Raw genomic sequence first — 11,918 nt, 5'->3', positions numbered from 1 at the left:
TCATGTTTGGGTCTTGAGATTTTTGTGTGTTAGATGTTTCTCTTTGCAACATCATATTGATTTGGCAATGATATGTATTTCTTTGGGGAATGGGTGAAATGTTGATGATACTCTTCCTTTATATGTCAACAGGGGTTTGTTCAACTGATGTTTCACATTGTATACTCATAAGGGGCTCCATAACATTTGATGTCATAATATTTTGCAGAGTTAGGAGAAAGGGTGTGCCTTGTTGATTTCCTCCAAAGGAGGTATGTTTGGCATCCCTAGATTTCAAGTCCCCTTGGGAAAATCTTATTGTTGCATTAATTTATTTAGGTCAATTCTTAATTTCCTTTTGGGATATCTTGGGAAACTCTTGTTGCCATTTATTAATGGAGGTTCGTCAAACAAGGGATTGATGTTATTGTATTCAAAAGTTCTTTGGAGGATTTTGATGGTTGATTTTAGGTGAGATCTTATAGGTGTCATCAGTGTGTTTGAAAACTAAAAAGGTTGTTTTACCTTGTCCATGTCCAAACTAATCATGGGTTGTATGCTTTTTAACATTGGGCTGTCTTGATATTTGGACATAGGGCCTTCCAATTTTAGGTTAAATTTGAAAATTTCTTGAGCTGCCAAAAGTTTAAAGTTCTTTTGAAATGTCTTGTGTCGGAAAGCTATAGCCATTTCTTCCTTTTTGATATCACAATCTATGTCAATATCATTTCTTAGGTGTTTAGTACCTTTTATGTTTGAGGTGTTAAAGGTTCTTGTGCTAGGTTTAGTGAATTTGAATGAGTTGTTTTCTTCATTCTAAAGAGTTGTAGGTACACTTCCACATCTGGGTGGTATAGGTATGAATATGGGTTCAAAATTAGGACTCCATTGAAACATTCTATGTGTAGAAGTGTTTAAAGTAAACATTGTAGTTGATATGCTTTTCAGGGTTGGTTGCACAAGTTCTTGATCGTTAGGATCTTGTGGATATATGCTTATTGTGTTCACAAGTAAAGGTTGTGATGCTTCAGCTCAATCCTTGTCAAAGGTTTTTTGGTGTTTCTTGCTCTTCTTTTATTCTATACAAGCTTAAGGTTGTGCTTTGGGTTGTGTTTGTACCTTGAAAAATAAGGGTTGATATAGTTCTTCACATCTCTAGGTTGATTGTGTCCATGTAAGTATTGGTATTATACTTAAGGATGCAAATTCAATGGAGAAAACCCTAAATGGACTCTTGGCCTCCCAAGTGTGCACCTAAACTACCAACTACACTCTAACAGTACCAAGTGTGCACTTGGTACACTTGGGGCCCTAAAGGTAAGCTGTTGGTAAGGATAAGGTATGTAGTTGGTAAATATATATCTTAGGGTGACAAATATGCAATGTGTGAATGATTTGAGTATTTTGAGGTGTTTTCTAGGGTTTAGGGATGCAATGTAATATATGAGAATGTAATTTAGGGTTCTAAAACCTAAAGTGAAATCCATAATTACCAAGTGTGCTCTAAAATTACCAATAATGTCCTACAACTGCCAACTACAACCTTGGTGTGCTTGGGCCCCTCAAGGTATGTAGTTGGTAACTAGAAGGTATACAATTGGTTAAATAGGCCAAAATTTGATAATTAGGATGTGGGTATGCAAGATATAAGTGTTTTTTAGATGTTTTAGGGTTTAGATATGTTATTAAATATATGGAAGTGTTAAATGGCCTAGGGTTTTGATATGTAGCATGAAATGGATCTAAATGTTTCCAAGTGTTCGATAAATATTTCAACATGAAATGGATCTAGGGCATGAAAAACAGAGATTAGGGTTGGGCTTTAGCCTTGACAAGGATGTTAAAGGTTGATGTATGTAAGGTGGATTATGTAAATGAGGATTGATTATGGTTGATAATGATATTTAGGACATGCAATTTGGGGATATGTGATCAAGAAGACAAGTTTATTAATAGGCAAACCAATGAGGTTTGATATTGAAAGAGATTCTAAGGTTTTGAACTATGCAAGATGAAGTGGTTATGCAATTAGGGAATGTCAAAATGACATTTAGTGAGACTAGTAATATGATAATGGTATGACAAGGGTGTATGTAAGGTTTTTTGAACTTAGTCCTATCAAATCTTTGGAAAGTATTAGTCTAAGAGTTTAACCTTGTGAAGATGGACTTTGGATCTTGACCAAAAAGAGACAAAAGTCAAAAAGATAATGTTGATAAAAATGACAAGGTCAAATCCATCAAGGCATAGATAGAGTTTTGGCAAAATAAAATGATAACAATGACAAAAGGACTAGTCAAGATCCATCATCCATCAACATTACGATATACTCTAGGACTCATCAATTTGGCCATGGGTAATGTCCATTAATATCTTACCCAACATGAAGATCATGCTTAACTAACTTGGATTTCTTGTTTTTGTGCTTGTAGGTGCAAGGAAGGAGCTCATTTGGAGGGGTATAATGCTTATTTTCTCTATACTATCACACCTAGTCTAATTAGAGACCTAGAAATATGATTTTAAGCCTTCATTTATGAATTTTGGTAGCTTTCTACCATAGGGTGCACTTTACTCTATCAGGCCACACTTGGGACATTCAGGAATTTTTAGCCGAGGAGTTACCACAACACCCATATGCTATTCAGACCTAAGCAACTACACTCCAAAACCACAAACTATTCCCTCCTGGGCCTAAAGTTCAAAACCTTGCATACACCCTTATTGTAACATTATCATATCTTGAGTCTCCCTAAACATCATTTCAATTAACCCTAGTTTCATGATCACTCCATTTTACATGGTCCAAAACCCTAACATTCCCTCTAAATATCACAAGCCAATCAACTTATCCAACTATCAACTCGTCCAAATCTTTGTCAAAACTATCAATTTTCTCATCCCAAACATCATTATCAACCTTGATCAACCTAAATTTATACAATACACCTTCCATACATCAACCTTTGATATCATTTTCAATTCTAAAGTCCAACCCTAATCTCCATTTTTGCATACCCTAGAGTCATTTTTACACCATAGTCAAAAAATCAAAACATCATTCACATTTACATTTTTTTTGCATCATTCCCTTAGATGCATTTCATATTGAATATCAAACACTAGATCATTTTGTACTTCCTTAGGTTGCATAACATTTCAAAATCCCTAACAATCCAAAAAATACTCATATCTTGTATACCTACTTCCAGATTATCAAGTTTTGCCCTATTTTACCAACTACACCCTTGTTTTACAAACTATACAATTCAAATGTGCAGTTGGTAATTTCAAAGCACACTTGGAAATTAGGAATTTTATTATCCATTCCAGAATCCTAATTTTCATTCTCATACCTTGCATTGCATCCTAAAATGCTATTAAACACCTAAAAACACTCAAAGCATTCACACTTTGCATATTTGTCACCCTAACACATCTTTTTACCAATTACTTACCTTTTGGTTACTAAGTACTTATTGTCAAGCCCCCAAGTGCACCAAGGGTACACTTGGTACTATCAGAGCATAGTTGGTAGTTTAGGTGTGCACTTGGGAGGCAAAGTGTCCATTTAGGGTTTCCTCTATTACATCTTCATCCGTAGGTATCATGCCAACACTTACAAGGACATAATTAGCCTAGAGATCAAAAGCACTATATAAACCCTTGTTTTCTAAGGTATAAACAAAACCCAAAGTACAACCTAAAGCTCATCCAAGATAAAAGAAAAGGAAGAAACCCCAACAAACTTTTGACAAAGACCAAATCAAAGCATCAAAACCATTACTTTTGGACCCCTTAAGCATGTATTTGCAAGAGCATAACCACTAATGAATAAACATGGAATGGTTCAATGGAGTCCTAATTTTGAGCCCATATTAGTACCTATACCACCCATATGTGGAACTGTACCTACAACTCCTAAAGATGAAGAAAACCACTCATTCAAATTCACTAAACCTAGCACAAGTACCTTCAATACCTCAAACATACAAGGTAATTTACACCTAAGTGATGATTTCAAAAGAGATTAAAATATCAAAAATGAATAAATAGCTAGGGCTTGCTATGAGAAGACTTTTCATGAAAATGTCAAACTTTTGGCAGCCCAAATTGTCAAATTCAATCCAAACTTAGAGGGACCTAAGTCCAAATATCAAGACAACCTAACATTCGAAAACATACAATCCATGATTAATTCAGACTTGAATAAGGGGAAAAAACCTTTGGAATTTTCAAACACAAAGATGACACTTATGAGGTCCCACCAAGAATCAACCATTGAAATCCTCCAAAGAACTTTTTGCCACATTAACATCAATCCCTTTTTTGACAAACCTCCATTAATCAATGGCAACAAGACTCTTCCAAAATATCCCAAAATGATGTTAAGAATTGACCTCAATCAAATAATGCAACAATAAGAAATGCCTAAGGAGATTTGCACTCTAGAAAAGCCAAACCTACCTCACTTGGAGAAAAATCAACAATTCACACCCTTGTTCCTAACTCTATCAACTTTTATGACATCAAATGTTATGGAGACTCCTATGAGTGCACCATATGAAAAATCAATTACACAAACCCCTATTGACATAGAAAGGAAGGTTCTTATTGACATTTCACCCATTCCACAAAGGAACACATCTCATTGAAAAAATAATTTAATATGGTGTTCCAAGGAGAAACATCTAACACACAAATAATCAAGACACAAACATGATGTTCACCTCTAAGAAACATAACCAAATTCCAAGACAACAACAACCACAAGTGGTAAAAAGACCTAACTTACCTAATATGCAACCCAATGTAAATCTACTTGAATTTCATGCAACATACAAGTAGAAATTCCATAAACAACAAGCCATGTTTGCTAAAAAACAAGAGCAACTAAAACTATAATTTGAATAAAAAATATGCCTTGAGCAACAAATTGCCTATCAACAACACTTGTTACAAGAACATACACCTTGAGAACCTCAAAAGATACCTCTACAACAAAAGTTGCACACATGGTCTCGCATGCAAACAACACATGTATCTCAACACCAACCACAAAAAATGATACAACAACAACCACAAAAAGTAATACAACAATAGCCCATGGTACAATAGTCACAATCAATACCACAACAAGTACCATAGCAAGTACCACAACAAGTAACCCAACATGTACCACAACAAATACCTTTTTTTCTTTGAGGTACTAACATACCTCCACCACCTAGTGACACATCACCCAACTCTTCAAACATAAAAATGTTAGAACTAAGTAGATATAGTTCTTTCCATAGCAAACAATCTACTCATATATACAAAAAACTCAAAGAGAGGACTATCATTTGAAACCCTAATGAAGAGTTGCTACAATAGTTCAAATAACTATCCAAACAATTTGAGGCATTAGGAGTCTAGAGGAAATAGGGTCTATACATAGAAAGGGACTTACATCCTAATCCATTTGGTAAAGGTATATATATGCCTCCTTTCCCAAAATAGTTCAAGGCACCTATATTTGAAAAATATTGAGGAAAAATCAACCCCGTTGATCACATTAGGAAACTGTGTGCCTCTTTTACTAAACCTACTGATGAGCCCACCTACCTAATGAGATTTTTCCCTCATTCTTGGGGAGGGCCCACATCAAATAGTTCCCCAAACTTCTTGTGACATAAACTCTTGGTCAAAATTGGCAAACCAATTCATCTCCCACTTTTCAATTAACATTACAAATGAGGTAACACTTTCTGATTTGTGCTAATCTAAAAAAAAGATGGGAGAACCATTTATCACATTCTTATTACATTGGAGAAACCTAGTTAGTCAATGATCACTAAACATTCCTAAATAATAAGTTAATATGTGCATTGAAAACCTAGTCCCTGACTTAATGTATAAACTCAAGATAAAAATTCCAAGCACCATTTCTAAGTTAATAAAAAAGTGGGATAGTATTGAAGATGCCCTCATCTGTGAGGGTATCCTTAAAACAAAAATGGAAAACACCAACACAAACTTTTCTAATGACAGGGTGAAATTCTCCTCCAAAAGCAAGAATATAACCAATGATGGCATTGTAGATGCACACACAATCACTACAAGACAACCTCTATTGACTCTAAAAGTTTCAAACTCTACAAATTCATAAACACCCAATCAAAAAATACCTCAACAATAGAAAATTGAGACTTCTACATAGGACAAACCTCAAAGACATCCTTTAACCAAAGATAGAAAATTTAAACCCTTGGGGATACCTCTCAACACTACACTTCAACAACTAATGAGTAATAACTTCTTTCAACTACCCCCAATCAAGGATGAGCTATCAACAAAAGGAAAATGGTGGGATGAAAAAATATTTTGTGATTATCACCATACTAAAGGACACAAGACTACCTCATTTTTTAGCTCAAACATTAAATCCAAGACCTCATCAATGATGGTATAATAACTATAGATCCTTTATTTCTAGTATCTAACTCTAATCACACTTTTTTTAAAGATCCTTTGATGAATCATGATAAAGAAAACTCCTATAGTTCAAACTCAAACTCATAGGCTAATGTGAATTACACACACACTAGACGTGACTAAACCATAAATTTCTTCAATGTGTTTAACCCCTGCATATCCATATTCACCTTAAAGGATAAGGATCCTCATTCCATTGTCCTTACATGTCATACCAAGATTACCCTACCTAGAGCTCCTTCTAAACCTACTACCTCTATTAGACCTGGACCCCCTAATAGACCTAATACTCCTACTTCATCTAATTATAGTCTTATTGACTAGCTTAGAGAGACCCTTGCACAAATATCCATCTTGGACCTACTGCATGTGTCCCCCCATTAGTAAAAGATCTTGAATCAAGCCATCAAAGAGTTAGTATTCCCAAACAATATTGATGTTGCCCAGTTCTAGGGCATGGTTGGGAACTTATCCATATCATAGCATATCACCTTTTCTCCTCAAGATATTCCTAAGGATACACCCAACCATAATGAGCCCCTTCATCTTGAAGTCTTTATTCATAATGTGAAGGTCAGACATGTCTTGATAGATGAAGGAGTAGGACTAGACATATGTATCCTTAAAGTTGTCCAGGGTCTAGGTTACTCTAAAGAAGATGTAGATCCCTCTCATAGAATCACAAAAAAGACCTATGATGATGGAAAATTCTTCTCCAAGGGAATCATCCTATTAGCCATGTGAGTTGGTATAACTATAGAGAATATATTGTCCCAGGTCCTAGATATCCAAATTCATGCTATGAAATTAGTTCCTTCTACATACCACCAATTTTTTATTTTTTTGTATAACAATGTAGAGGTTACCATCCCTAATGATCTAGACCTATTTCAATTATATGCTAGTCGTAGAGGAACTATTGCATACCAAGTCCCAAAAAACCATGTAGAAAATCCACTTGATTCCTCCAAATATGTTGATCCTTCTAATCTTACATCCACATTCAAAGGAAAGCTTAAAATTGCAGAACAAGCTTGTGGTGAGCATTCCATGTCACAAGTCTTTCACATTGGGAAACTCCCTCTTTCACCCAAGTCATATCACAAACCATAGCTTAAGTAGATTAGGCCTAAATTCACATATCAAAAGAAACCTTCCATGACTTTCACTAGTTGAGGTGGCCTACTTGAAGAACGTGTCTATGAGAATACATCTATTTGTATTGAGAAAGAAAAAGTAGAACAAGAACTCAAATCTCCTAACAAGTATGGATGCGGGTTTAATATAATTAAAAAATAAGGCAAAAATAACAAGCATAGGTCTCTTGGTGAAAAAAAAAGTCATCATTAGACTATGAAAATAAAAAGATAAGCCACTTACAAGGATATAGGATGAACAATTTGATTTCATGAATATGAGTGTTCTAGTCTTCAACATGCCACAGAGTAGTTTTGAGCTCTCTCAATTATCCTTCATGTGGGAAGTTGTTGGACTCAATACTCTTAATTCTTCATTATATCTAGATGGTGATACCCAAATCATCCCACCTAACCTATACAAAACCCAATATCAAACATCTATCCAAAAAACTTTGAGTACTTCATCATCAATGACATCCCATACAAAGAATCCTTTGACCCAATTATCCTCAAATGCCTTGATTAGTGAGAGGAATACACTATCTTACATACAATACATGATAGTATGTACCAAGGTTACTCTAATGGTTTGAGTTTATATACAAACATGCAATGAGTCCTATGCACTAATAGCTAGCCATGGGTCTAGGGACTAACAACTAGTAACACCAATAATAGATTCATTGTTAGCATTCATTAGCAACCTTGATGATTCAATCTAAAAGTCTTAAAAAAATATCAAAATAATAAGAAAAATGTGATTAAAGAAGGATGTCTTGATGAAAACGTAGGAAACAAGTCTCTTGGCACAAAAATTTGAGTCAAGAGAAAAATTATGTCCAAAAGTGAAAGCCTAGAAAACAGGCACTTTGGGAAAGTACCATGGTGAAAACCTGGAAAATAAATACTACGTGTAACTAGTTATTGGTCCTCCATCTGTTAGGGTTCCATCTATTTTTTACCCCTTTTCTCATTCCCTAATTATATCCTTCATCTTGCCCATGAACTAGTCTCTTATCATGGCCCATGAACTAGTTAATATCCATTGTTATCTTACCAAAATGTCACTTGTCTCTAAATACTCTGCCTTTGGCCTTTGTACATAGGTTTTGTCTTATTCAAGGCATATCACCCACACAATATGTGAGTTTAAAATTTATTCAGGGGCATTTCCCTAAGAATATCTTATCTATTGGACTTATCATCTATCTAACTGGAGCTAACACTTATGACTCTTTACTATCCTAAAAAAATCCCAAATTTTCAAATACAATCCTAAAAACTCATAAAATTTAGATATGCTCTTGATAGAATCTAAAAATCACAAAATGTCCTAAAAATTTGATTAAAATCATAAAATGTCCTAAAGTAAACCATAAGAAGCATAAAATTTCCTAAAGAAATGAGTAACACAAAAACACCAAATATCACCAAGAACCCTAAAAATAACAAAACCCACCACAAACTTGCAATAAACCTTACACATAGTCACTATGGATAATCACCCCTTTTGCTTAAGCACTCACACTTTTGTAGATTGAAACTCAAAGAACTACACTTCAATGACAATCACACTATCTAAGAAATGTGTACTATCAACTAATACCACACACAAACCTATCACATGATCAACCTATCAAACACTCTCTAAAAACCTAAAAAACTAAAAAGAGACAATTAATGGACAAGAATAGTTGTTGGCTCATGTTGTTTAGTGAGTGGTTTATTTTTATTTATTTATTTTTTCTTTGATCATGTACCTATATCCCATGATGATATAAACTAATCTATGAGAGTGGCTGGGATAGTTCATGGTCATTTTTTCATTTTCTATCTATTAGAATTCACCCTTGAGAGTTTGGGGCATGTAGATATGCCTTAGGAAGGACAAGGCCATTTTCTATCTAAATTGTGCTTTTTTATGAAAAAGGTTTTCACTTGTGCTCTGGCCCTTTATGCCATGATGCATTACATTCCATCTACCATATCAAAATAAAGCTTCATTAACATATAGTGAACTTTAAGAAGAAAAAGTCCTCACCTCATATTAACTATTCCTCATCTTGTCTCCTCTATCTTCTAATGTCCACTTCATCCACCACCATGGTCTTGTACTCTAATACACCAAAAGCATTGTCATCCTACATTCCTACATATGTCAAAAGTCTGAAAAAACCTAAAGAAATACATTTATGCATAAACATGGCATTCATATCATTTTACATTTCATTTGCATTCATTCCATATCATTTACATCTCCTTGGCATTCATTCATGAGAAAAACATGTGTCACAAATAAAGGTGTCATTTCCTAAGTATAACATGTGATAATTCAACACATAATGTCATCATATAATATTCCACATAGAAAATGATAAATGCATCCATATAAAGCATATAAAATACATGCATAATCCATCTCATATAGTCATTATAACATAGTTGCTTTTCATAAATGTTTCACAAAAGTATTAGAGTACATGGCCATGGTTTCCATCAACATTAAATACCCCTAGGTGTGAACCTTGAAAGTGTTGACAATTGGCTAATAGTGATATGTAATTTTTTTCATTTATGGCAACACATGATGTACATATTGATAGGAAACCTTGGAAATAAAGACACTTAGTGTTTGCCCAATCAAAAAATTGTCTAATTATAGAATTTGGTTTATAGTAGTATCTTGTTTTGTTTATAACTTGTTGTTGATGTCATTTTATTACTAATGAAGTTACATGGAGATAGTATACATATTGGTGATGATGTATATAACCTCAAAAGTTAGTAAAAACTATAGGGAACATAGATATTCATATTTTTATGAAGTAGGATAGAAGAATTGAAGGAAAGAATTGTTTTACTTACAAAACAATTACTTCTCCAATTAGGGTCAACATCTTGGATGTTTACTCTAACTTTGAAATCTGAATTATGGTCTTACCTGACCTAGCAATAATTTGTGTAAAGATATGGTATTTATGCAAAGGACATTTTGTGTTAAGAAGTGGAAGTGAAGTGAGCTATAATGTAAGCAAAGTGCAAGTGCAAATTGAGAATTGTGACTATATGAAAACTTGTGTAAAAGTGATATATGTGAATTTTTATATGAGTTATTTGATGATCTAAGATTGTGCTAAAGATTAGAAATCAGTTAAGGAGGAAAGATAATAGTAAATTACTTGTTTGAGTAGTGAGTTCTTCTTGTAGTTAAATTTGCATGTTTGGGCAGTGGGCTCTTCTTGCATACATTATATCAAAACTCCTAATAGGGTTGGAATCTAATAATAGGGATTCAAAGTCTCCTATAAAGGACTCCTTATACTAAATTTTCTTATTGACTCCTAATAGAGTCCATCCTTTGATAAGGAACATATATAACAATATATTATCTAGTGGGTATCATTTGCACTAAGGTTTTCCCTTAGCCAAGGTTTCCCTAGTTAACAAAATATGGTGTTATGAGTTATCTTTATGCATTTTTATTGTTACTGTTCAACATTACTTTATTTATTTTTTAAGGATGGTTTAAAGTAAGTAATAATATCTACTTCACAACTAAAGTTTTTTAGATTAGTGATTCACACCCCCTTTATTAATCCCCATTTCTAACAATTGGTATTAGAGCCCAGTTACTTTAAAGAGGCTTAATGGCTTAAGATCCATATGGATATGGAACAATTGATGAAGAAATTTGAACAAGCTCTTAAAAAAATTGATCTCCTAACTAAGATAAGTTGAAGGATAGATATGAAGACTCCAAAATATACATTGGTCAGTTGAAGGAAAAGATTGACCATCTCAAATCCAAGCCTAAATCTACTGAATCTAGAAATAGTAATGATGACTATTCAAAGTTGAAGACATATCTTGAAGCATGGATTGAAGGTTACAATCTAAAGTTGACTTTGAGAAATGATCCTACCAAAGTTGAATCTGATTTGAAGACTGAAAATGTAGATCTGAGAACAAGTTTGGAAAATAAAACATCTAAGTTTGAAACATTGAAAGAAGACCATGAAGAAATCCATAAGTATAATACTATTACAAAAGCTGAATTAACACAATGCAAACAATAGCTTGGGAAGCTTTATTCTAGTAGAGAAAAGCTTTATGATTCAATGTCAATACAAAGACCTACTTATGATTAGACTAGTCTTGGTTATCTAATTAACATGTCTATGAAGAAACCTTAGATTATATTAAATCCAAAAGATAAGGACAAATCCGATGATAAGATTGAATCTAGTCAATCTTCTAAGAAACCTAAAGAAGTTAGATAAGAAAAGGAAGTTGAAATCTTGGATGAACCAAAGAATGTGGAGA

The sequence above is a fragment of the Cupressus sempervirens genome, chromosome 3 (genome assembly GCF_028749045.1).
Source record: "Cupressus sempervirens isolate cs-2001-9-10 chromosome 3, ASM2874904v1, whole genome shotgun sequence".
Taxonomy (NCBI): domain Eukaryota; kingdom Viridiplantae; phylum Streptophyta; class Pinopsida; order Cupressales; family Cupressaceae; genus Cupressus; species Cupressus sempervirens.
This window is presented reverse-complemented; position numbering follows the sequence as displayed.